This window comes from Leiobunum rupestre, chromosome 5 (genome assembly GCF_980474605.1).
Source record: "Leiobunum rupestre chromosome 5, qqLeiRupe1.1.hap1, whole genome shotgun sequence".
Lineage (NCBI taxonomy): Eukaryota > Metazoa > Arthropoda > Arachnida > Opiliones > Sclerosomatidae > Leiobunum > Leiobunum rupestre.
Window position 1 is genome coordinate 69,972,463 of NC_143388.1, and position 21,382 is coordinate 69,993,844.

Here is a 21,382-nt window from a genome sequence, read left to right on the forward strand (position 1 = left end):
GTCTGGGCCTCTACTTATTTTCTATCTCTATGGCGATGTCGCCTTAAACTAGTGTTAAAACTTTTCGGTTTTTAAAAACGTATTATTTATAAATAAATTTGGTTGAGATGTATTTATTTAATTAAAAATTATTATTACTAAACAATTGTATTAACGCTAATTATTTAAAATTTTAACTAATAATTAGAACTTTCGGGTAAGTTTTAATAATAATTTGAAATTCTCGCAACAAAGATTGTAGAATTATACGCCATTAGATCAGAGAGTGTAAAGTCGCTTCGCTACAGAGAGGCGCCTCTCTTTAAAAAATCCGTGGTACGATTTTATTCGCCGAGAATGTCCACAATTCCCGGCCGTTTGATGGCGCTAGTAGTATCTCCGGCGCGCGCTGGATTAGAGTTTGAGAAGACGCAAAAAAGGAAGTGTTTTAGCTATTTTTGCGAGTTTAATTTATTTTGAAATGTCTTGTTCGGCTAAAAATTGTAAATCGAATAAAAAGGTAACCACGCGTCTGTCTTTTTTTTTCAAGTTTCCAAGGGATAAAGACCGGTGAATACGCGTTTTAATTTAATAAGCATTAACATTTCTTAAAACTTAATAGTTCTGCAGTGGCTGCAAAATGTAAACAGTGAAAAGCTCCAAAATAAAACTACAGATTACTTGCACTTTAACCATGTATTTTGCGGTCTTCATTTCACTGACGATTGTTTTATGAATATCAAAACCAAAAACCGGCTTACACCATTAGCTACACCTACTATTTTTTTTGGAAAATTCCAATGAAACCACGGTTTTCCCTAGGTAAACTGAAGGCTATAACATATCCCGCCATGGTCTCTTACTGCCTTATGTTCATTTATAATTAATTCAAATAGTAGCAAATATAAATGCACCTGAAGATCATATTACAACTACAATCTTTGTAAGGTAAACGCAGCACTACAAATGCCAAATTATGCCCTCCAAAATCAATTCAACGAAGAAAATGATAATTTATATAAAATATTCACAATGATGAACACTAGCTTTAAATGAATTTTTTTTTACTGGATAAAGTCAATTCCTATGAATTTAAACCCAGAACTATCTATTGAATTCTATTCCATTTAAATATATTTCTACTGAACATAATTATAGCCATTCAACTAAACATTTTGACAATAATGAAAACGATAACATTGAAGGTTTCGTCGAGGGGGTAGGCACTTGGAAAAAAATTGTACACCAGATTTCCAAATATTTCTGATATTTGCAATATTTCTTGTGGATTTCTAGGAATGTTTTTTTTTATTTCTCGCTATTTGTACACCATATTTCTTAAGTGGCTACCCCCTCGGGTTTCGTAGACTTCGGTCCATATGGAAGGTCAAAATAGTACGCAAATCAGGCCCTAGTGTTCATGGTGAATGACATAAAACTGAAATTCAAACTACCAATTGGTTACTTCCTCACAAAAGATGTTTGTCACGAACAGACTTTGAAGATATTGCTTCATGATTGCGTAACTCACCTAAAACGTATTGGCCTTATTGTCAAAGCTGTAGTCTGTGACCAAGGAACAGGCAATCAAAATTTGTTCAAAAGTATGGGGATATCAGTGGAAAAGCCATTCATTGAAATTGATCCTCCACATCTCTTGAAAAGTGTGAGGAACAATTTCAAACGGTATCCCATAATAGTGGAAGGCAATCTAGTTTCTTGGGCAGTCCTAGAACATTTTTTCAAAATAGACCAAGAAATTGGTAAATTTCAAAGCACACATATGCTGAAACGTAAACATATCAAGTTACCAGCATTTTCTAACATGAAAGTCAGTTTAGCTGCCCAAATTTGCAGTCAAAGTGTTTCTAATTCAAATGGCCTGTTCAATGGGATTAGGAGAGTTTTAACAATTGAAAGCACATACACAGCAGAGTTCCTCTTACACTTGAACGGCCTTTTTGATTGCTGCAATAGCAGGACATTAAACAATGAAACACACAGTAAGAGAGTAATGACTGATCAATCCATCCACATACCAATGCTGAAAGAAAAATTGGAAACGTTTAATACATGGTAGCTTCAGAACTGTAGGAATAAAACCTTACCTTGTATTGAAGGGGGGAAACTATCAATTCAGTCTTTGCTACTCCTATGGAATGATATAAAGGATAATTTTGGTTTTAAGTTCTTAGTAACTGGAAGAATTAGTCAAGATTTTTAGAAAACTACTTTGTTCCATTCGCCAATAAGGAGACAATTGAGATCATCCAAATCCTCAACAATACCAGGCAGCGTACAGAGCTGCATCAGTCAATAGCCTCTTAAAACCATCAGATTCATATTGAATTGACAATTTGGATGACTTTATTTTAAACAGACTCGTTTAAAGTACCAGCTTCTGGACCATGATGAAGAATTGTCCAAATATGATAACCATTGGGTTTTGCAAGGTAAAGGACAATTCACTGACGAAGATTTAGAAATTTGCAAAGCCATTGAAAGTCCAAACCTTTTAAAATAAAATGTTCTTAATTATATTTCAGAATATTTAATTCACCGCTGCTATTCAAAACACCAATGTTCTACCATGGTTTTGGTATATTTAATTAAGATTTGGCCAGCCCATAAAATATTCCACTTTAGATTCCACGAATTTCTTTTGATATTTAAAAAAGTACAGTTGATAATAATGAAATGAAATAGGGAGGGAGGGATTTTTCTTGTACTTACTTTTATATTTCTTAGGAAATCAACTGTTTTACTTAAATAGTTAAAATAATTCAACATCACAGCTGACTGAGCTGAATTCAACTTTAACCTACTGAGAGCAAAATTTATTTTTCTTTGATAAGCAATTTTACAGTGCCATCGTGTGTCCGGGAATTGCAAACACTGTCGTCTGCTTCTTCAACGCTCTCATGGGGAAAAAACGTACCACGAAATTTTAACATTACGGGGATAGGAAGAGGCGCCTCTCTGTAGCGAAGCGACTTTACACTCTCTGATTAGATGGCCTTCTAGGATGTAGTAGGATATACATTATTTCAGCTCAGGGGCCTTGTAACTTGTTGAAAAGTAGAAACTCTGACTAGCTGTCTAGCTTGCTATTGAATTAAAAAGAGTTCCAAATTTAGAATATAAAACTGTGACTATAAGTGAAGATAAGTGTTAAGGTATTTTGTGAAAATAATTCTGTTAAATTTGCAGTTGAAAAGCCAGTCCTTTTCTTCAGTTTTAATATATTTTAGACTGGAAATGAAGGAGTGACAGCAATGGTTAAAATTAGAGTGGGCACTGATCAATTTGACCCCATTTTTGTTAACAGTGTGAGGTCTCAGTAGAAAAAATTACTTGATTAAATTGTGTTTTTTCCAACTGGAAATGTAACTGAATTCTTTAAATTGTTTTTTAAAGACAAGACCGAATCTGGTAAATTTTAGTTGGAAAATGCATGAATCAAATCAAAAGTATGTATGAAGTCTTATCAGACTTTTGCAAGTATTGAAGTTAATGATTTGGTTATGCAAAGTGAAATTTACTAAATTTAAAGAATTATGATAACTACACATTTGGAAAGCACGAATCAAGAATTATTATTGTGAAATTTATGATATCTCTGTAGCTCCTACCTTTAATTGCTAAAATTTTAAGAATTCTTATGAAATTGAAACTCTAGTCTTCAACATTTTTAATATTGGTTCTTTGCATTTTGGTTTGAATCAAAGTGTAGGATCTGTCATTAAGAAAACTAAAATTTTTTACTATAAAGTGAAAAGTTATAAAACTTCTAAAAAAAAACTGGAATGACCTCCGAGTGACCCGAAATGACAATTACATAAATTGTTTATTCAAAGTGACCTACAAGTAACGATATTAAGTTATTGATTATTGGATCTTGTAACTGAATGGTTACTTATGGCTTATATTTACAATAATAATTTCTACGATAAATATGCCCTGTAGGGCAGGGAAAAGAGCCAGATATTAATTAAAAATGCTTTTATCAAAGCAGTTTAAAGGTAATTTATGGGGGGGAGGGGGGGTGAGTTGGTACCTAGAAAGGTACAGATATTGCTTTAGATTTTAAGAGATATTTTTTGCAATTACTTTCAAAAGCCAAATATATTTTATTACATTTCATCAATTTTCCTCTCCTTTTCACAAATTGATATTCATATTTATCAGAAGGAAATGTATATATTTTAAAACCATTTCCTTAAATTTGAGCCTTGAAACTGTAACAGGAAACTGATAAAATATTAAAATGCAAAGGATTACACGTAAGTTGACCATTTAATTTGTTGCAACTCCCAAAAGAAAACACAATATTAAATCAGTATAAATGTTTTCTAAACTACCTAATCAAGAATATTATCAACTACATAGCCCCTAATTTGATGATTAATTTAGTATTGATATCCACCCATTGAGATGTGAGAGAGACTGCAACTATGTAAGGGGAGTGTTATCATTGTTATGTTTTCCAGTAATATCCAGAAAAAGATAAGAACTGATCAGGATTTTTATACTAATAATAATAAAAATAATAATCAGCTAAGCTAATACCCAAGTCACAAACCACAGGCTAGCATCTTGTTATTCATGATTCAAACTCTAATTTAATGTGAAAATATTATAAATGTAATGTATATAATTTTCAGTTTAAAAGTAAACTGAAGTTTATTTATTTGGTAGCAGAGTACAAGTTTTAAGCGATATCAAGCCCTAAAAATAACAATAAAAACCAAGTGCCACTTCATTGTAAAATATTATAAAATGCAAACTAACAGAGAGAATTTATAAATTAAATGAAAGTAAAACTCGTTTACATATTAATTAAATACAAATAAAAAAGCATGATAATTACTTTACAATAACTATGTACTTATTTATTTATTCAAACTAGTGATGACACCGTAGCAGACGACTGTTTTAAAACAAAGGGCCAGATATAAGGTTATTAAAGTAAAAATCTGCTTCCTATGAGTATGAAGGTTTCGTTATTTGGAATACGTGTATTTTGTTGTGTCTCTTTTCGCTATTTTTATATGGAAAAAGGTCAAAATTTTAAATTCCAATATAGTTCCCCCTATTAAAAAACTCGCGTCAAGAGTAAATTGCGCGCTTAAAAGATTGCACTTTATTTGTTATTAGTTACCCTATATATAAAACAATCAAAATTTCAAACTAACCGTTAAACGCATAACAAAATATTGTATTGTATAACGATAATATATTTGTTACGAGCGAAAGCGTGCAGCGCGCAGCGCTCAGCACGCGAAATAAATAAATAAAAAAAAGCTCACTCTCGCATAAAAACCGTTTGTAAAAAGTTGTCTTTTTCTTATTTGGCGAAAAGTAGGCTTAGCGACACTCAAAATAGAAGAGTTAACGGAAAATTTGAGTAACCATTACTAACGTAATTAGGTCTCACACTTCGGTGTTTCAGTCCGCCGAAATAGCTCTCCCCTAAAAACCACCCCGGACTATAAAAGAGTGGGAAACCTGTTCAAAATCCCAACACCCCCCCCCCCCCGAATAGAAAACGCATTTTTAATTAATCTAGTATGGCTCTATATTTTAAAGTTTTCACCGTAAGACAAATATACTCAAAAATAATTTTATTCCATGTATTTAAATTGCGAGATATTATGGTAACAAAAAATATAAATTACAACACTTGTCTAGAAAAATACAAAATCTAAATGTAATCAGTGAGAAAAACGGACCCTTAATTTTCCGAAATTGGTTTTTAAACCCTATCATACTTTACATATCGCACAAAGTCGGTCCGTTGGTCTAGAGGTATGATTCTCGCTTCTGGTGCGAGAGGTCCAGGATTCAAATACCGGACGTACCCTAAATTTTCCGAAATAGGTTTTTAAACTTTATCATTCTCTACATATCGTTTAATAAATGGTCCGTTGGTCTTGGGGTATGATTCTCGCTTCGGGTGCGAGAGGTCCTGGGTTCAAATCCCGGAAGGACCCTTAATTTTCCGAAATAGGTTTTTCAAACCTTATAATTCCTTCCATTTCGGAGAATAGTCGGTTCCTTTGGTCTAGGGGTATGATTCTCGCTTCGGGTGCGAGAGGTCCTGGGTTCAAATCCCGGAAGGACCCTTAATTTTCCGAAATAGGTTTTTAAACTTTATCATTCTTTACATATCGTATAATAATTGGTCCGTTGGTCTTGGGGTATGATTCTCGCTTCGGGTGCGAGAGGTCCCGGGTTCAAATCCCGGACGGACCCTTCATTTTCCGAAATAGGTATTTAACCTTATCTTTCTTTACATTTCGGTTATACGTCAGTCCGTTGGTCTAAGGGTATTATTCTAGCTTCGGGTGCCAGAGGTCCCGGGTTAGAATCCCGGACGGAGCCAAAATTTTCCTAAATAGGTTTTTAAACCTTATCATTCTTTACATTTCGAGTAATAGTCGGTCCGTTAGTCTAGGGGTATGATTCTCGCTTCGGGTGCGGAAGGTCCCGGGTTCAAATCCCGGACGGACCCTTAATTTTCCGAAATAGGATTTTGAACCTAAACATTTTTTACATTTGGATAACGGTTGGTCGATTGGTCTTGGGGTATGATTCTCGTTTCGGGTGCGGGAGGTCCCGGGTTCAAATCCCGGAGGCACCCTTAATTTTCCGAAATAGGTTTTTCAAACCTTATCATTCTTTACATTTCGGATTCTAGTCGGTCCGTTGGTCTAGGGGTATGATTATCGCTTCGGGTGCGAGAGGTCCCGGGTTCAAATCCCGGAGGCACCCTTAATTTTCCGAAATAGGTTTTTCAAACCTTATCATTCTTTACATTTCGGATACTTGTCGGTCCGTTGGTCTAGGGGTATGATTCTCGCTTCGGGTGCGGGAGGTCCCGGGTTCAAATCCCGGACGGACCCTTAATTTTCCGAAATAGGGTTTTTGAACCTAAACATTCTTTACATTTGGATAATGGTTGGTCGGTTGGTCTAGGGGTATGATTCTCGCTTCGGGAACGGGAGGTCCCGGGTTCAAATCCCGGACGGACACTTAATTTCGCTAAATAGGTTTTTGATGTTAACCATTCTTTACATTTCAGATGATCGTCGGTCCGTTGGTCTAGGGGTATTATTCTCGCTTCGGGTGTGGGAGGTCCCGGGTTCATATCCCGGACGGACCCTTAATTTTCCGAAATAAGGTTTTTGAACCTCAACATTCTTTACATTTCGGATAATAATTGGTCCGTTGGTCTTTGGGTATGATTCTTGCTTCGGGTGCGGGAGGTCCCGATTTGAAATCCCGGACGGACCCTTCATTTTCCGAAATAGGTTTTTAAGGCTTTTCATTCTTTACATATCGGACAATAGTCAGTCCGTTGGTCTAGGGGTATGATTCTCGCTTCGGGGGCGGGAGGTCCCGGGTTCAAAGCCCGGATGCACCCTTAATTTTCCGAAATAGGTTTTTAAACTTTATCATTCTTTACATATCGTTTAAAAAATGGTCCGTTGGTCTTGGGGTATGATTCTCGCTTCGGGTGCGAGAGGTCCCGGGTTCAAATCCCGGAGGCACCCTTAATTTTCCGAAATAGGTATTTAAACCTTACCATTCTTTACAAACCGTATAATAGTCTGTCCGTTTGTCTAGGGGTATGATTCTCGTTTCGGGTGGGAAAGGTCCTGGGTGCAAATCCCGGACGGCCCCTTAATTTTCCGAAATAGGTATTTAAACCTTACCATTCTTTACAAACCGTATAATAGTCTGTCCGTTGGTCTAGGGGTATGATTCTCGCTTCGGGTGCGAGAGGTCCCGGGTTCAAATCCCGGAGGCACCCTTAATTTTCCGAAATGGGTATTTAAACCTTATCATTCTTAACATACCGTATAATAGTCTGTCCGTTGGTCAAGGGGAATGATTCTCGCTTCGGGTGCGAGAGGTCCCGGGCCCAAATCCAGGACGGACCCTAAATTTTCCGAAATAGGTTTTTCAAACCTTATAATTCTTTCCATTTCGGAGAATAGTCGGTCCGTTGGTCTAGGGGTATGATTCTCGCTTCGGGTGCGAGAGGTCCCGGGTTCAAATCCCGGAGGCACCCTTAATTTTCCGAAATAGGTTTTTAAACTTTATCATTCTTTACATATCGTATAATAATTGGTCCGTTGGTCTTGGGGTATGATTCTCGCTTCGGGTGCGAGAGGTCCCGGGTTCAAATCCCGGACGGACCCTTCATTTTCCGAAATAGGTATTTAACCTTACCTTTCTTTACATTTCGGTTATACGTCAGTCCGTTGGTCTAAGGGTATTATTCTAGCTTCGGGTGCCAGAGGTCCCGGGTTAGAATCCCGGACGGAGCCAAAATTTTCCTAAATAGGTTTTTAAACCTTATCATTCTTTACATTTCGAGTAATAGTCGGTCCGTTAGTCTAGGGGTATGATTCTCGCTTCGGGTGCGGAAGGTCCCGGGTTCAAATCCCGGACGGACCCTTAATTTTCCGAAATAGGGTTTTTGAACCTAAACATTCTTTACATTTGGATAATGGTTGGTCGGTTGGTCTAGGGGTATGATTCTCGTTTCGGGTGCGGGAGGTCCCGGGTTCAAATCCCGGAGGCACCCTTAATTTTCCGAAATAGGTTTTTCAAACCTTATCATTCTTTACATTTCGGATTCTAGTCGGTCCGTTGGTCTAGGGGTATGATTATCGCTTCGGGTGCGAGAGGTCCCGGGTTCAAATCCCGGAGGCACCCTTAATTTTCCGAAATAGGTTTTTCAAACCTTATCATTCTTTACATTTCGGATACTTGTCGGTCCGTTGGTCTAGGGGTATGATTCTCGCTTCGGGTGCGGGAGGTCCCGGGTTCAAATCCCGGACGGACCCTTAATTTTCCGAAATAGGGTTTTTGAACCTAAACATTCTTTACATTTGGATAATGGTTGGTCGGTTGGTCTAGGGGTATGATTCTCGCTTCGGGTGTGGGAGGTCCCGGGTTCATATCCCGGACGGACCCTTAATTTTCCGAAATAAGGTTTTTGAACCTCAACATTCTTTACATTTCGGATAATAATTGGTCCGTTGGTCTTTGGGTATGATTCTGGCTTCGGGTGCGGGAGGTCCCGATTTGAAATCCCGGACGGACCCTTCATTTTCCGAAATAGGTTTTTAAGGCTTTTCATTCTTTACATATCGGACACTAGTCAGTCCGTTGGTCTAGGGGTATGATTCTCGCTTCGGGGACGGGAGGTCCCGGGTTCAAAGCCCGGATGCACCCTTAATTTTCCGAAATAGGTTTTTAAACTTAATCATTCTTTACATATAGTTTAAAAAATGGTCCGTTGGTCTTGGGGTATGATTCTCGCTTCGGGGGCGGGAGGTCCCGGGTTCAAATCCAGGAGGCACCCTTAATTTTCCGAAATAGGTATTTAAACCTTACCATTCTTTACAAACCGTATAATAGTCTGTCCGTTTGTCTAGGGGTATGATTCTCGTTTCGGGTGGGAAAGGTCCTGGGTGCAAATCCCGGACGGACCCTTAATTTTTCGAAATAGGTATTTAAACCTTACCATTCTTTACAAACCGTATAATAGTCTGTCCGTTGGTCTAGGGGTATGATTCTCGCTTCGGGTGCGAGAGGTCCCGGGTTCAAATCCCGGAGGCACCCTTAATTTTCCGAAATGAGTATTTAAACCTTATCATTCTTAACATACCGTATAATAGTCTGTCCGTTGGTCAAGGGGAATGATTCTCGCTTCGGGTGCGAGAGGTCCCGGGCCCAAATCCAGGACGGACCCTAAATTTTCCGAAATAGGTTTTTCAAACCTTATAATTCTTTCCATTTCGGAGAATAATCGGTCCGTTGGTCTAGGGGTATGATTCTCGCTTCGGGTGCGAGAGGTCCCGGGTTCAAATCCCGGAGGCACCCTTAATTTTCCGAAATAGGTTTTTAAACTTTATCATTCTTTACATATCGTATAATAATTGGTCCGTTGGTCTTGGGGTATGATTCTCGCTTCGGGTGCGAGAGGTCCCGGGTTCAAATCCCGGACGGACCCTTCATTTTCCGAAATAGGTATTTAACCTTACCTTTCTTTACATTTCGGTTATACGTCAGTCCGTTGGTCTAAGGGTATTATTCTAGCTTCGGGTGCCAGAGGTCCCGGGTTAGAATCCCGGACGGAGCCAAAATTTTCCTAAATAGGTTTTTAAACCTTATCATTCTTTACATTTCGAGTAATAGTCGGTCCGTTAGTCTAGGGGTATGATTCTCGCTTCGGGTGCGGAAGGTCCCGGGTTCAAATCCCGGACGGACCCTTAATTTTCCGAAATAGGGTTTTTGAACCTAAACATTCTTTACATTTGGATAATGGTTGGTCGGTTGGTCTAGGGGTATGATTCTCGTTTCGGGTGCGGGAGGTCCCGGGTTCAAATCCCGGAGGCACCCTTAATTTTCCGAAATAGGTTTTTCAAACCTTATCATTCTTTACATTTCGGATTCTAGTCGGTCCGTTGGTCTAGGGGTATGATTATCGCTTCGGGTGCGAGAGGTCCCGGGTTCAAATCCCGGAGGCACCCTTAATTTTCCGAAATAGGTTTTTCAAACCTTATCATTCTTTACATTTCGGATACTTGTCGGTCCGTTGGTCTAGGGGTATGATTCTCGCTTCGGGTGCGGGAGGTCCCGGGTTCAAATCCCGGACGGACCCTTAATTTTCCGAAATAGGGTTTTTGAACCTAAACATTCTTTACATTTGGATAATGGTTGGTCGGTTGGTCTAGGGGTATGATTCTCGCTTCGGGTGTGGGAGGTCCCGGGTTCATATCCCGGACGGACCCTTAATTTTCCGAAATAAGGTTTTTGAACCTCAACATTCTTTACATTTCGGATAATAATTGGTCCGTTGGTCTTTGGGTATGATTCTGGCTTCGGGTGCGGGAGGTCCCGATTTGAAATCCCGGACGGACCCTTCATTTTCCGAAATAGGTTTTTAAGGCTTTTCATTCTTTACATATCGGACACTAGTCAGTCCGTTGGTCTAGGGGTATGATTCTCGCTTCGGGGACGGGAGGTCCCGGGTTCAAAGCCCGGATGCACCCTTAATTTTCCGAAATAGGTTTTTAAACTTAATCATTCTTTACATATAGTTTAAAAAATGGTCCGTTGGTCTTGGGGTATGGTTCTCGCTTCGGGGGCGGGAGGTCCCGGGTTCAAATCCAGGAGGCACCCTTAATTTTCCGAAATAGGTATTTAAACCTTACCATTCTTTACAAACCGTATAATAGTCTGTCCGTTTGTCTAGGGGTATGATTCTCGTTTCGGGTGGGAAAGGTCCTGGGTGCAAATCCCGGACGGACCCTTAATTTTTCGAAATAGGTATTTAAACCTTACCATTCTTTACAAACCGTATAATAGTCTGTCCGTTGGTCTAGGGGTATGATTCTCGCTTCGGGTGCGAGAGGTCCCGGGTTCAAATCCCGGAGGCACCCTTAATTTTCCGAAATGAGTATTTAAACCTTATCATTCTTAACATACCGTATAATAGTCTGTCCGTTGGTCAAGGGGAATGATTCTCGCTTCGGGTGCGAGAGGTCCCGGGCCCAAATCCAGGACGGACCCTAAATTTTCCGAAATAGGTTTTTCAAACCTTATAATTCTTTCCATTTCGGAGAATAATCGGTCCGTTGGTCTAGGGGTATGATTCTCGCTTCGGGTGCGAGAGGTCCCGGGTTCAAATCCCGGACGGACCCTTAATTTTCCGAAATAGGTTTTTAAACTTTATCATTCTTTACATATCGTATAATAATTGGTCCGTTGGCCTTGGGGTATGATTCTCGCTTCGGGTGCGAGAGGTCCCGGGTTTTAATCCCGGAGGCACCCACAATTTTCCGAAATAGGTATTTAACCTTATAATTCTTTACATATCGAAGAATCTTCGGTCCGTTGGTCTAGGGGTATGATTCTCGCTTCGGGTGCGAGAGGTCCCGGGTTCAAATCCCGGAGGCACTCTTAATTTTCCGAAATGGGTATTTAAACCTTATCATTCTTAACATACCGAATAATAGTCTGTCCGTTAGTCTAGGGGTATGATTCTCGCTTCGGGTGCGAGAGGTCCCGGGTTCAAATCCCGGAGGCACCCTTAATTTTCCGAAATGGGGATTTAAACCTTATCATTATTAACATACCGTATAATAGTCGGTCCGTTGGTCAAGGGGAATGATTCTCGCTTCGGGTGCCAGAAGTGCCGGGTTCAAACCCCGGACGCACCCTTAATTTTCCGAAATAGGTTTTTAAACCTATCATTCTTTACATTTCGGATACTAGTCGGTCCGTTGGTCTAGGGGAATGATTCTCGCTTCGGGTGCGAGAGGTCCCGGGTTTAAATCCCGGACGGACCCTTAATTTTCCGAAATAGGTCTCTAAGGCTTATCATTCTTTACATATCGATCAATAGTCGGTCCGTTGGTCTATGGGTATGATTCTCCCTTCGGGGGCGGGAGGTCCCGGGTTCAAATCCAGGACGGACCCTTAGTTTTCCGAAATAGGTTTTTCAAACCTTATAATTCTTTCCATTTCGGAGAATAGTCGGTCCGTTGGTCTAGGGGTATGATTCTCGCTTCGGGTGGGAAAGGTCCTGGGTGCAAATCCCGGACGGACCCTTAATTTTCCGAAATAGGTTTTTAAGACTTACCATTCTTGACATATCGGATACTAGTCGGTCCGTTGGTCAAGGGGAATGATTCTCTCTTCGGGTGCGAGAGGTCCCGGGTCCAAATCCAGGACGGACCCTTAATTTTCCGAAATAGGTTTTTCAAACCTTATAATTCTTTCCATTTCGGAGCAGAGTCGGTCCGTTGGTCTAGGGGTATGATTCTCGCTTCGGGTGCGAGAGGTCCCGGGTCCAAATCCAGGACGGACCCTTAATTTTCCGAAATAGGTTTTTCAAACCTTATAATTCTTTCCCTTTCGGACAATAGTCGGTCCGTTGGTCTAGGGGTATGATTCTCGCTTCGGGTGCGAGAGGTCCCGGGTTCAAATCCCGGACGGATCCTTAATTTTCCGAAATAGGTTTTTAAACTTTATCATTCTTTACATATCGTATAATAATTGGTCCGTTGGTCTTGGGGTATGATTCTCGCTTCGGGTACGAGAGATCCCGGGTTCGAATCCCGGAGGCACCCTTAATTTTCCGAAAAAGGTATTTAAACCTTATCATTCTTTACAAACCGTATAATAGTCTGTTTGTTGGTCTAGGGGTATGCTTCTCGCTTCGGGTGGGAAAGGTCCTGGGTGCAAATCCCGGACGGACCCTTAATTTTCCGAAATAGAATTTTAAGACTTATCATGCTTTCCCTTTCGGAGAAAAGTCGGTCCGTTGGTCTAGGGGTATGATTCTCGCTTCGGGTGCGAGAGGTCCCGGGTCCAAATCCAGGACGGACCCTTAATTTTCCGAAATAGGTTTTTCAAACCTTATAATTCTTTCCCTTTCGGAGAAAAGTCGGTCCGTTGGTCTAGGGGTATGATTCTCGCTTCGGGTGCGAGAGGTCCCGGGTTCAAATCCCGGACGGATCCTTAATTTTCCGAAATAGGTTTTTAAACTTTATCATTCTTTACATATCGTATAATAATTGGTCCGTTGGTCTTGGGGTATGATTCTCGCTTCGGGTACGAGAGATCCCGGGTTCAAATCCCGGAGGCACCCATAATTTTACGAAATAGGTATTTAAAACTTATCATTCTTTACATATCGAACAATCATCGGTCCGTTGGTCTAGGGGTATGATTCTCGCTTCGGGTGCGGGGGTTCCCGGGTTTAAATTCCGGGCGGACCCTACATTTTCCGAAATAGGGTTTTAAGGCTTTTCATTCTTTACATATCGGACAATAGTCGGTTCGTTGGTCTAGGGGTATGATTCTCGCTTCGGGTGCGAGAGGTCCCGGGTTCAAATCCCGGAGGAACCCTTAATTTTCCAAAATAGGTTTTTAAACTTTATCATTCTTTACATATGTATTATAATTGGTCCGTTTGTCTTGGGGTATGATTCTCGCTTCGGTTGCGAGAGGTCCCGGGTTCGAATCCCGGAGGCACCCTTAATTTTCCGAAAAAGGTATTTAAACCTTATCATTCTTTACAAACCGTATAATAGTCTGTTTGTTGGTCTAGGGGTATGCTTCTCGCTTCGGGTGGGAAAGGTCCTGGGTGCAAATCCCGGACGGACCCTTAATTTTATGAAATAGAATTTTAAGACTTATCATGCTTTCCCTTTCGGAGAAAAGTCGGTCCGTTGGTCTAGGGGTATGATTCTCGCTTCGGGTGCGAGAGGTCCCGGGTTCAAATCCCGGACGGACCCTTAATTTTCCGAATTAGGTTTTTAAACTTTATCATTCTTTACATATCGTATAATAATTGGTCCGTTGGTCTTGGGGTATGATTCTCGCTTCGGGTACGAGAGGTCCCGGTCTCAAATACCGGAGGCACCCATAATTTTCCGAAATAGGTATTTAAACCTTATCATTCTTTACATATCGAACAATCATCGGTCCGTTGGTCTAGGGGTATGATTCTCGCTTCGGGTGCGGGAGTTCCCGGGTTTAAATCCCGGACGGACCCTTCATTTTCCGAAATAGGTTTTTAAGGCTTTTCATTCTTTACATATCGGATAATAGTCGGTTCGTTGGTCTAGAGGTATGATTCTCGCTTCGGGTGCGAGAGGTCCCGGGTTCAAATCCCGGAGGCACCCTTAATTTTCCGAAATAGGTTTTTAAACTTTATCATTCTTTATATATCGTATAATAATTGGTCCGTTTGTCTTGGGGTATGATTCTCGCTTCGGTTGCGAGAGGTCCCGGGTTCGAATCCCGGAGGCACCCTTAATTTTCCGAAATAGGTATTTAAACCTTATCATTCTTTACAAACCGTATAATAGTCTGTCCGTTGGTCTAGGGGTATGATTCTCGCTTCGGGTGGGAAAGGTCCTGGGTGCAAATCCCGGACGGACCCTTAATTTTCCGAAATAGAATTTTAAGACTTATCATGCTTTCCCTTTCGGAAAAAAGTCGGTCCGTTGGTCTAGGGGTATGATTCTCGCTTCGGGTGCGAGAGGTCCCGGGTTCAAATCCCGGACGGACCCTTAATTTTCCGAAATAGGTTTTTAAACTTTATCATTCTTTACATATCGTATAAAAATTGGTCCGTTGGTCTTGGGGTATGATTCTCGCTTCGGGTACGAGAGGTACCGGGTTCAAATCCCGGAGGCACCCATAATTTTCCGAAATAGGTATTTAAACCTTATCATTCTTTACATATCGAACAATCATCGGTCCGTTGGTCTAGGGGTATGATTCTCGCTTCGGGTGCGGGAGTTCCCGGGTTTAAATCCCGGACGGACCCTTCATTTTCCGAAATAGGTTTTTAAGGCTTTTCATTCTTTACATATCGGACAATAGTCGGTTCGTTGGTCTAGAGGTATGATTCTCGCTTCGGGTGCGAGAGGTCCCGGGTTCAAATCCCGGAGGCACCTTTAATTTTCCGAAATAGGTTCTTAAACTTTATCAATCTTTACATATCGTATAATAGTCTGTCCGTTGGTCTAGGGGTATGATTCTCGCTTCGGGTGGGAAAGGTCCCGGGTTCAAATCCCGGAGGCACGCTTAATTTTCCGAAATGGGGATTTAAACCTTATCATTCTTAACATACCGTATAATAATCGGTCCGTTGGTCAAGGGGTATGATTCTCGCTTCGGGTGCGAGAGGTCCCGGGTTCAAATCCCGGAGGCACCCTTTATTTTCCGAAATAGGTTTTTAAACTTTATCATTCTTTACATATCGTATAATAATTGGTCCGTTTGTCTTGGGGTATGATTCTCGCTTCGGGTGCCAGAGGTCCCGGGTTCAAATCCCGGACGGAGCCTAAATTTTCCTAAATAGGTTTTTAAACCTTATCATTCTTTACATTTCGAGTAATAGTCGGTCCGTTAGTCTAGGGGTATGATTCTCGCTTCGGGTGCGGAAGGTCCCGTGTTCAAATCCCGGACGGACCCTTAATTTTCCGAAATAGGATTTTGAACCTAAACATTTTTTACATTTGGATAATGGTTGGTCGATTGGTCTTGGGGTATGATTCTCGTTTCGGGTGCGGGAGGTCCCGGGTTCAAATCCCGGAGGCACCCTTAATTTTCCGAAATAGGTTTTTAAACTTTATCATTCTTTACATATCGTATAATAATTGGTCCGTTGGTCTTGGGGTATGATTCTCGCTTCGGGTGCGAGAGGTCTCGGGTTCAAATCCCGGACGGACCCTTCATTTTCCGAAATAGGTATTTAACCTTATCTTTCTTTACATTTCGGTTATACGTCAGTCCGTTGGTCTAAGGGTATTATTCTAGCTTCGGGTGCCAGAGGTCCCGGGTTAGAATCCCGGACGGAGCCAAAATTTTCCTAAATAGGTTTTTAAACCTTATCATTCTTTACATTTCGAGTAATAGTCGGTCCGTTAGTCTAGGGGTATGATTCTCGCTTCGGGTGCGGAAGGTCCCGGGTTCAAATCCCGGACGGACCCTTAATTTTCCGAAATAGGATTTTGAACCTAAACATTCTTTACATTTGGATAACGGTTGGTCGATTGGTCTTGGGGTATGATTCTCGTTTCGGGTGCGGGAGGTCCCGGGTTCAAATCCCGGAGGCACCCTTAATTTTCCGAAATAGGTTTTTCAAACCTTATCATTCTTTACATTTCGGATTCTAGTCGGTCCGTTGGTCTAGGGGTATCATTATCGCTTCGGGTGCGAGAGGTCCCGGGTTCAAATCCCGGAGGCACCCTTAATTTTCCGAAATAGGTTTTTCAAACCTTATCATTCTTTACATTTCGGATACTTGTCGGTCCGTTGGTCTAGGGGTATGATTCTCGCTTCGGGTGCGGGAGGTCCCGGGTTCAAATCCCGGACGGACCCTTAATTTTCCGAAATAGGGTTTTTGAACCTAAACATTCTTTACATTTGGATAATGGTTGGTCGGTTGGTCTAGGGGTATGATTCTCGCTTCGGGAACGGGAGGTCCCGGGTTCAAATCCCGGACGGACACTTAATTTCGCTAAATAGGTTTTTGATGTTAACCATTCTTTACATTTCAGATGATCGTCGGTCCGTTGGTCTAGGGGTATTATTCTCGCTTCGGGTGTGGGAGGTCCCGGGTTCATATCCCGGACGGACCCTTAATTTTCCGAAATAAGGTTTTTGAACCTCAACATTCTTTACATTTCGGATAATAATTGGTCCGTTGGTCTTTGGGTATGATTCTTGCTTCGGGTGCGGGAGGTCCCGATTTGAAATCCCGGACGGACCCTTCATTTTCCGAAATAGGTTTTTAAGGCTTTTCATTCTTTACATATCGGACAATAGTCAGTCCGTTGGTCTAGGGGTATGATTCTCGCTTCGGGGGCGGGAGGTCCCGGGTTCAAAGCCCGGATGCACCCTTAATTTTCCGAAATAGGTTTTTAAACTTTATCATTCTTTACATATCGTTTAAAAAATGGTCCGTTGGTCTTGGGGTATGATTCTCGCTTCGGGTGCGAGAGGTCCCGGGTTCAAATCCCGGAGGCACCCTTAATTTTCCGAAATAGGTATTTAAACCTTACCATTCTTTACAAACCGTATAATAGTCTGTCCGTTTGTCTAGGGGTATGATTCTCGTTTCGGGTGGGAAAGGTCCTGGGTGCAAATCCCGGACGGCCCCTTAATTTTCCGAAATAGGTATTTAAACCTTACCATTCTTTACAAACCGTATAATAGTCTGTCCGTTGGTCTAGGGGTATGATTCTCGCTTCGGGTGCGAGAGGTCCCGGGTTCAAATCCCGGAGGCACCCTTAATTTTCCGAAATGGGTATTTAAACCTTATCATTCTTAACATACCGTATAATAGTCTGTCCGTTGGTCAAGGGGAATGATTCTCGCTTCGGGTGCGAGAGGTCCCGGGCCCAAATCCAGGACGGACCCTAAATTTTCCGAAATAGGTTTTTCAAACCTTATAATTCTTTCCATTTCGGAGAATAGTCGGTCCGTTGGTCTAGGGGTATGATTCTCGCTTCGGGTGCGAGAGGTCCCGGGTTCAAATCCCGGAGGCACCCTTAATTTTCCGAAATAGGTTTTTAAACTTTATCATTCTTTACATATCGTATAATAATTGGTCCGTTGGTCTTGGGGTATGATTCTCGCTTCGGGTGCGAGAGGTCCCGGGTTCAAATCCCGGACGGACCCTTCATTTTCCGGAATAGGTATTTAACCTTATCTTTCTTTACATTTCGGTTATACGTCAGTCCGTTGGTCTAAGGGTATTATTCTAGCTTCGGGTGCCAGAGGTCCCGGGTTAGAATCCCGGACGGAGCCAAAATTTTCCTAAATAGGTTTTTAAACCTTATCATTCTTTACATTTCGAGTAATAGTCGGTCCGTTAGTCTAGGGGTATGATTCTCGCTTCGGGTGCGGAAGGTCCCGGGTTCAAATCCCGGACGGACCCTTAATTTTCCGAAATAGGGTTTTTGAACCTAAACATTCTTTACATTTGGATAATGGTTGGTCGGTTGGTCTAGGGGTATGATTCTCGCTTCGGGAACGGGAGGTCCCGGGTTCAAATCCCGGACGGACACTTAATTTCGCTAAATAGGTTTTTGATGTTAACCATTCTTTACATTTCAGATGATCGTCGGTCCGTTGGTCTAGGGGTATTATTCTCGCTTCGGGTGTGGGAGGTCCCGGGTTCATATCCCGGACGGACCCTTAATTTTCCGAAATTGGTTTTTAAACCCTATCATACTTTACATATCGCACAAAGTCGGTCCGTTGGTCTAGAGGTATGATTCTCGCTTCTGGTGCGAGAGGTCCAGGATTCAAATACCGGACGTACCCTTAATTTTCCGAAATAGGTTTTTAAACTTTATCATTCTCTACATATCGTTTAATAAATGGTCCGTTGGTCTTGGGGTATGATTCTCGCTTCGGGTGCGAGAGGTCCTGGGTTCAAATCCCGGAAGGACCCTTAATTTTCCGAAATAGGTTTTTCAAACCTTATAATTCCTTCCATTTCGGAGAATAGTCGGTTCCTTTGGTCTAGGGGTATGATTCTCGCTTCGGGTGCGAGAGGTCCTGGGTTCAAATCCCGGAAGGACCCTTAATTTTCCGAAATAGGTTTTTAAACTTTATCATTCTTTACATATCGTATAATAATTGGTCCGTTGGTCTTGGGGTATGATTCTCGCTTCGGGTGCGAGAGGTCCCGGGTTCAAATCCCGGACGGACCCTTCATTTTCCGAAATAGGTATTTAACCTTATCTTTCTTTACATTTCGGTTATACGTCAGTCCGTTGGTCTAAGGGTATTATTCTAGCTTCGGGTGCCAGAGGTCCCGGGTTAGAATCCCGGACGGAGCCAAAATTTTCCTAAATAGGTTTTTAAACCTTGTCATTCTTTACATTTCGAGTAATAGTCGGTCCGTTAGTCTAGGGGTATGATTCTCGCTTCGGGTGCGGAAGGTCCCGGGTTCAAATCCCGGACGGACCCTTAATTTTCCGAAATAGGATTTTGAACCTAAACATTTTTTACATTTGGATAACGGTTGGTCGATTGGTCTTGGGGTATGATTCTCGTTTCGGGTGCGGGAGGTCCCGGGTTCAAATCCCGGAGGCACCCTTAATTTTCCGAAATAGGTTTTTCAAACCTTATCATTCTTTACATTTCGGATTCTAGTCGGTCCGTTGGTCTAGGGGTATGATTATCGCTTCGGGTGCGAGAGGTCCCGGGTTCAAATCCCGGAGGCACCCTTAATTTTCCGAAATAGGTTTTTCAAACCTTATCATTCGTTACATTTCGGATACTTGTCGGTCCGTTGGTCTAGGGGTATGATTCTCGCTTCGGGTGCGGGAGGTCCCGGGTTCAAATCCCGGACGGACCCTTAATTTTCCGAAATAGGGTTTTTGAACCTAAACATTCTTTACATTTGGATAATGGTTGGTCGGTTGGTCTAGGGGTATGATTCTCGCTTCGGGTGTGGGAGGTCCCGGGTTCATATCCCGGACGGACCCTTAATTTTCCGAAATAAGGTTTTTGAACCTCAACATTCTTTACATTTCGGATAATAATTGGTCCGTTGGTCTTTGGGTATGATTCTTGCTTCGGGTGCGGGAGGTCCCGATTTGAAATCCCGGACGGACCCTTCATTTTCCGAAATAGGTTTTTAAGGCTTTTCATTCTTTACATATCGGACACTAGTCAGTCCGTTGGTCTAGGGGTATGATTCTCGCTTCGGGGACGGGAGGTCCCGGGTTCAAAGCCCGGATGCACCCTTAATTTTCCGAAATAGGTTTTTAAACTTTATCATTCTTTACATATCGTTTAAAAAATGGTCCGTTGGTCTTGGGGTATGATTCTCGCTTCGGGGGCGGGAGGTCCCGGGTTCAAATCCCGGAGGCACCCTTAATTTTCCGAAATAGGTATTTTAACCTTACCATTCTTTACAAACCGTATAATAGTCTGTCCGTTTGTCTAGGGGTATGTTTCTCGTTTCGGGTGGGAAAGGTCCTGGGTGCAAATCCCGGACGGACCCTTAATTTTCCGAAATAGGTATTTAAACCTTACCATTCTTTACAAACCGTATAATAGTCTGTCCGTTGGTCTAGGGGTATGATTCTCGCTTCGGGTGCGAGAGGTCCCGGGTTCAAATCCCGGAGGCACCCTTAATTTTCCGAAATGAGTATTTAAACCTTATCATTCTTAACATACCGTATAATAGTCTGTCCGTTGGTCAAGGGGAATGATTCTCGCTTCGGGTGCGAGAGGTCCCGGGCCCAAATCCAGGACGGACCCTAAATTTTCCGAAATAGGTTTTTCAAACCTTATAATTCTTTCCATTTCGGAGAATAGTCGGTCCGTTGGTCTAGGGGTATGATTCTCGCTTCGGGTGCGAGAGGTCCCGGGTCCAAATCCAGGACGGACCCTTAATTTTCCGAAATAGGTTTTTCAATACTTATAATTCTTTCCATTTCGGAGAATAATCGGTCCGTTGGTCTAGGGGTATGATTCTCGCTTCGGGTGCGAGAGGTCCCGGGTTCAAATCCCGGACGGACCCTTAATTTTCCGAAATAGGTTTTTAAACTTTATCATTCTTTACATATCGTATAATAATTGGTCCGTTGGCCTTGGGGTATGATTCTCGCTTCGGGTGCGAGAGGTCCCGGGTTTTAATCCCGGAGGCACCCACAATTTTCCGAAATAGGTATTTAACCTTATAATTCTTTACATATCGAAGAATCTTCGGTCCGTTGGTCTAGGGGTATGATTCTCGCTTCGGGTGCGAGAGGTCCCGGGTTCAAATCCCGGAGGCACTCTTAATTTTCCGAAATGGGTATTTAAACCTTATCATTATTAACATACCGTATAATAG

General features: G+C 41.9%; 1 long non-coding RNA gene and 30 other non-coding genes across 31 annotated transcripts; 30 read left to right on the plus strand and 1 right to left on the minus strand.

The window, feature by feature from the left end:
* Positions 1-1,124: 1,124 nt before the first annotated feature.
* LOC149945708 (uncharacterized) lies at positions 1,125-2,394 on the minus strand. The gene is made up of 5 exons (XR_016480990.1): positions 2,212-2,394; positions 2,083-2,131; positions 1,791-1,947; positions 1,511-1,708; positions 1,125-1,417 (listed from the first exon to the last, which is right to left on the minus strand). It is a non-coding gene; the product is annotated as an uncharacterized LOC149945708 (long non-coding RNA).
* Positions 2,395-6,031: 3,637 nt separating this feature from the next.
* On the plus strand, positions 6,032-6,104 carry TRNAP-CGG (transfer RNA proline (anticodon CGG)). Its single transcript has one exon. It is a non-coding gene; the product is annotated as a tRNA-Pro (tRNA).
* A 58-nt stretch (positions 6,105-6,162) lies between these two features.
* Positions 6,163-6,234, plus strand: TRNAP-CGG (transfer RNA proline (anticodon CGG)). Its single transcript has one exon. It is a non-coding gene; the product is annotated as a tRNA-Pro (tRNA).
* Positions 6,235-6,421: 187 nt separating this feature from the next.
* Positions 6,422-6,493, plus strand: TRNAP-CGG (transfer RNA proline (anticodon CGG)). The gene has a single exon. It is a non-coding gene; the product is annotated as a tRNA-Pro (tRNA).
* Positions 6,494-6,812: 319 nt separating this feature from the next.
* On the plus strand, positions 6,813-6,884 carry TRNAP-CGG (transfer RNA proline (anticodon CGG)). The gene has a single exon. It is a non-coding gene; the product is annotated as a tRNA-Pro (tRNA).
* A 1,100-nt stretch (positions 6,885-7,984) lies between these two features.
* TRNAP-CGG (transfer RNA proline (anticodon CGG)) lies at positions 7,985-8,056 on the plus strand. The gene has a single exon. It is a non-coding gene; the product is annotated as a tRNA-Pro (tRNA).
* Positions 8,057-8,114: 58 nt separating this feature from the next.
* TRNAP-CGG (transfer RNA proline (anticodon CGG)) lies at positions 8,115-8,186 on the plus strand. The gene has a single exon. It is a non-coding gene; the product is annotated as a tRNA-Pro (tRNA).
* Positions 8,187-8,373: 187 nt separating this feature from the next.
* On the plus strand, positions 8,374-8,445 carry TRNAP-CGG (transfer RNA proline (anticodon CGG)). The gene has a single exon. It is a non-coding gene; the product is annotated as a tRNA-Pro (tRNA).
* A 320-nt stretch (positions 8,446-8,765) lies between these two features.
* TRNAP-CGG (transfer RNA proline (anticodon CGG)) lies at positions 8,766-8,837 on the plus strand. Its single transcript has one exon. It is a non-coding gene; the product is annotated as a tRNA-Pro (tRNA).
* Positions 8,838-9,807: 970 nt separating this feature from the next.
* TRNAP-CGG (transfer RNA proline (anticodon CGG)) lies at positions 9,808-9,879 on the plus strand. The gene has a single exon. It is a non-coding gene; the product is annotated as a tRNA-Pro (tRNA).
* A 58-nt stretch (positions 9,880-9,937) lies between these two features.
* On the plus strand, positions 9,938-10,009 carry TRNAP-CGG (transfer RNA proline (anticodon CGG)). The gene has a single exon. It is a non-coding gene; the product is annotated as a tRNA-Pro (tRNA).
* Positions 10,010-10,196: 187 nt separating this feature from the next.
* TRNAP-CGG (transfer RNA proline (anticodon CGG)) lies at positions 10,197-10,268 on the plus strand. The gene has a single exon. It is a non-coding gene; the product is annotated as a tRNA-Pro (tRNA).
* Positions 10,269-10,588: 320 nt separating this feature from the next.
* On the plus strand, positions 10,589-10,660 carry TRNAP-CGG (transfer RNA proline (anticodon CGG)). Its single transcript has one exon. It is a non-coding gene; the product is annotated as a tRNA-Pro (tRNA).
* A 970-nt stretch (positions 10,661-11,630) lies between these two features.
* On the plus strand, positions 11,631-11,702 carry TRNAP-CGG (transfer RNA proline (anticodon CGG)). The gene has a single exon. It is a non-coding gene; the product is annotated as a tRNA-Pro (tRNA).
* Positions 11,703-12,278: 576 nt separating this feature from the next.
* On the plus strand, positions 12,279-12,350 carry TRNAP-CGG (transfer RNA proline (anticodon CGG)). Its single transcript has one exon. It is a non-coding gene; the product is annotated as a tRNA-Pro (tRNA).
* A 581-nt stretch (positions 12,351-12,931) lies between these two features.
* TRNAP-CGG (transfer RNA proline (anticodon CGG)) lies at positions 12,932-13,003 on the plus strand. Its single transcript has one exon. It is a non-coding gene; the product is annotated as a tRNA-Pro (tRNA).
* A 449-nt stretch (positions 13,004-13,452) lies between these two features.
* TRNAP-CGG (transfer RNA proline (anticodon CGG)) lies at positions 13,453-13,524 on the plus strand. The gene has a single exon. It is a non-coding gene; the product is annotated as a tRNA-Pro (tRNA).
* Positions 13,525-13,842: 318 nt separating this feature from the next.
* Positions 13,843-13,914, plus strand: TRNAP-CGG (transfer RNA proline (anticodon CGG)). The gene has a single exon. It is a non-coding gene; the product is annotated as a tRNA-Pro (tRNA).
* Positions 13,915-14,231: 317 nt separating this feature from the next.
* On the plus strand, positions 14,232-14,303 carry TRNAP-CGG (transfer RNA proline (anticodon CGG)). Its single transcript has one exon. It is a non-coding gene; the product is annotated as a tRNA-Pro (tRNA).
* A 708-nt stretch (positions 14,304-15,011) lies between these two features.
* On the plus strand, positions 15,012-15,083 carry TRNAP-CGG (transfer RNA proline (anticodon CGG)). The gene has a single exon. It is a non-coding gene; the product is annotated as a tRNA-Pro (tRNA).
* Positions 15,084-15,401: 318 nt separating this feature from the next.
* TRNAP-CGG (transfer RNA proline (anticodon CGG)) lies at positions 15,402-15,473 on the plus strand. The gene has a single exon. It is a non-coding gene; the product is annotated as a tRNA-Pro (tRNA).
* Positions 15,474-16,439: 966 nt separating this feature from the next.
* Positions 16,440-16,511, plus strand: TRNAP-CGG (transfer RNA proline (anticodon CGG)). The gene has a single exon. It is a non-coding gene; the product is annotated as a tRNA-Pro (tRNA).
* Positions 16,512-16,830: 319 nt separating this feature from the next.
* TRNAP-CGG (transfer RNA proline (anticodon CGG)) lies at positions 16,831-16,902 on the plus strand. The gene has a single exon. It is a non-coding gene; the product is annotated as a tRNA-Pro (tRNA).
* Positions 16,903-18,002: 1,100 nt separating this feature from the next.
* Positions 18,003-18,074, plus strand: TRNAP-CGG (transfer RNA proline (anticodon CGG)). Its single transcript has one exon. It is a non-coding gene; the product is annotated as a tRNA-Pro (tRNA).
* Positions 18,075-18,132: 58 nt separating this feature from the next.
* TRNAP-CGG (transfer RNA proline (anticodon CGG)) lies at positions 18,133-18,204 on the plus strand. Its single transcript has one exon. It is a non-coding gene; the product is annotated as a tRNA-Pro (tRNA).
* A 187-nt stretch (positions 18,205-18,391) lies between these two features.
* TRNAP-CGG (transfer RNA proline (anticodon CGG)) lies at positions 18,392-18,463 on the plus strand. Its single transcript has one exon. It is a non-coding gene; the product is annotated as a tRNA-Pro (tRNA).
* A 578-nt stretch (positions 18,464-19,041) lies between these two features.
* TRNAP-CGG (transfer RNA proline (anticodon CGG)) lies at positions 19,042-19,114 on the plus strand. Its single transcript has one exon. It is a non-coding gene; the product is annotated as a tRNA-Pro (tRNA).
* Positions 19,115-19,172: 58 nt separating this feature from the next.
* On the plus strand, positions 19,173-19,244 carry TRNAP-CGG (transfer RNA proline (anticodon CGG)). Its single transcript has one exon. It is a non-coding gene; the product is annotated as a tRNA-Pro (tRNA).
* A 187-nt stretch (positions 19,245-19,431) lies between these two features.
* On the plus strand, positions 19,432-19,503 carry TRNAP-CGG (transfer RNA proline (anticodon CGG)). The gene has a single exon. It is a non-coding gene; the product is annotated as a tRNA-Pro (tRNA).
* Positions 19,504-19,822: 319 nt separating this feature from the next.
* TRNAP-CGG (transfer RNA proline (anticodon CGG)) lies at positions 19,823-19,894 on the plus strand. Its single transcript has one exon. It is a non-coding gene; the product is annotated as a tRNA-Pro (tRNA).
* A 1,101-nt stretch (positions 19,895-20,995) lies between these two features.
* Positions 20,996-21,067, plus strand: TRNAP-CGG (transfer RNA proline (anticodon CGG)). Its single transcript has one exon. It is a non-coding gene; the product is annotated as a tRNA-Pro (tRNA).
* The last annotated feature ends 315 nt before the right edge of the window (positions 21,068-21,382 follow it).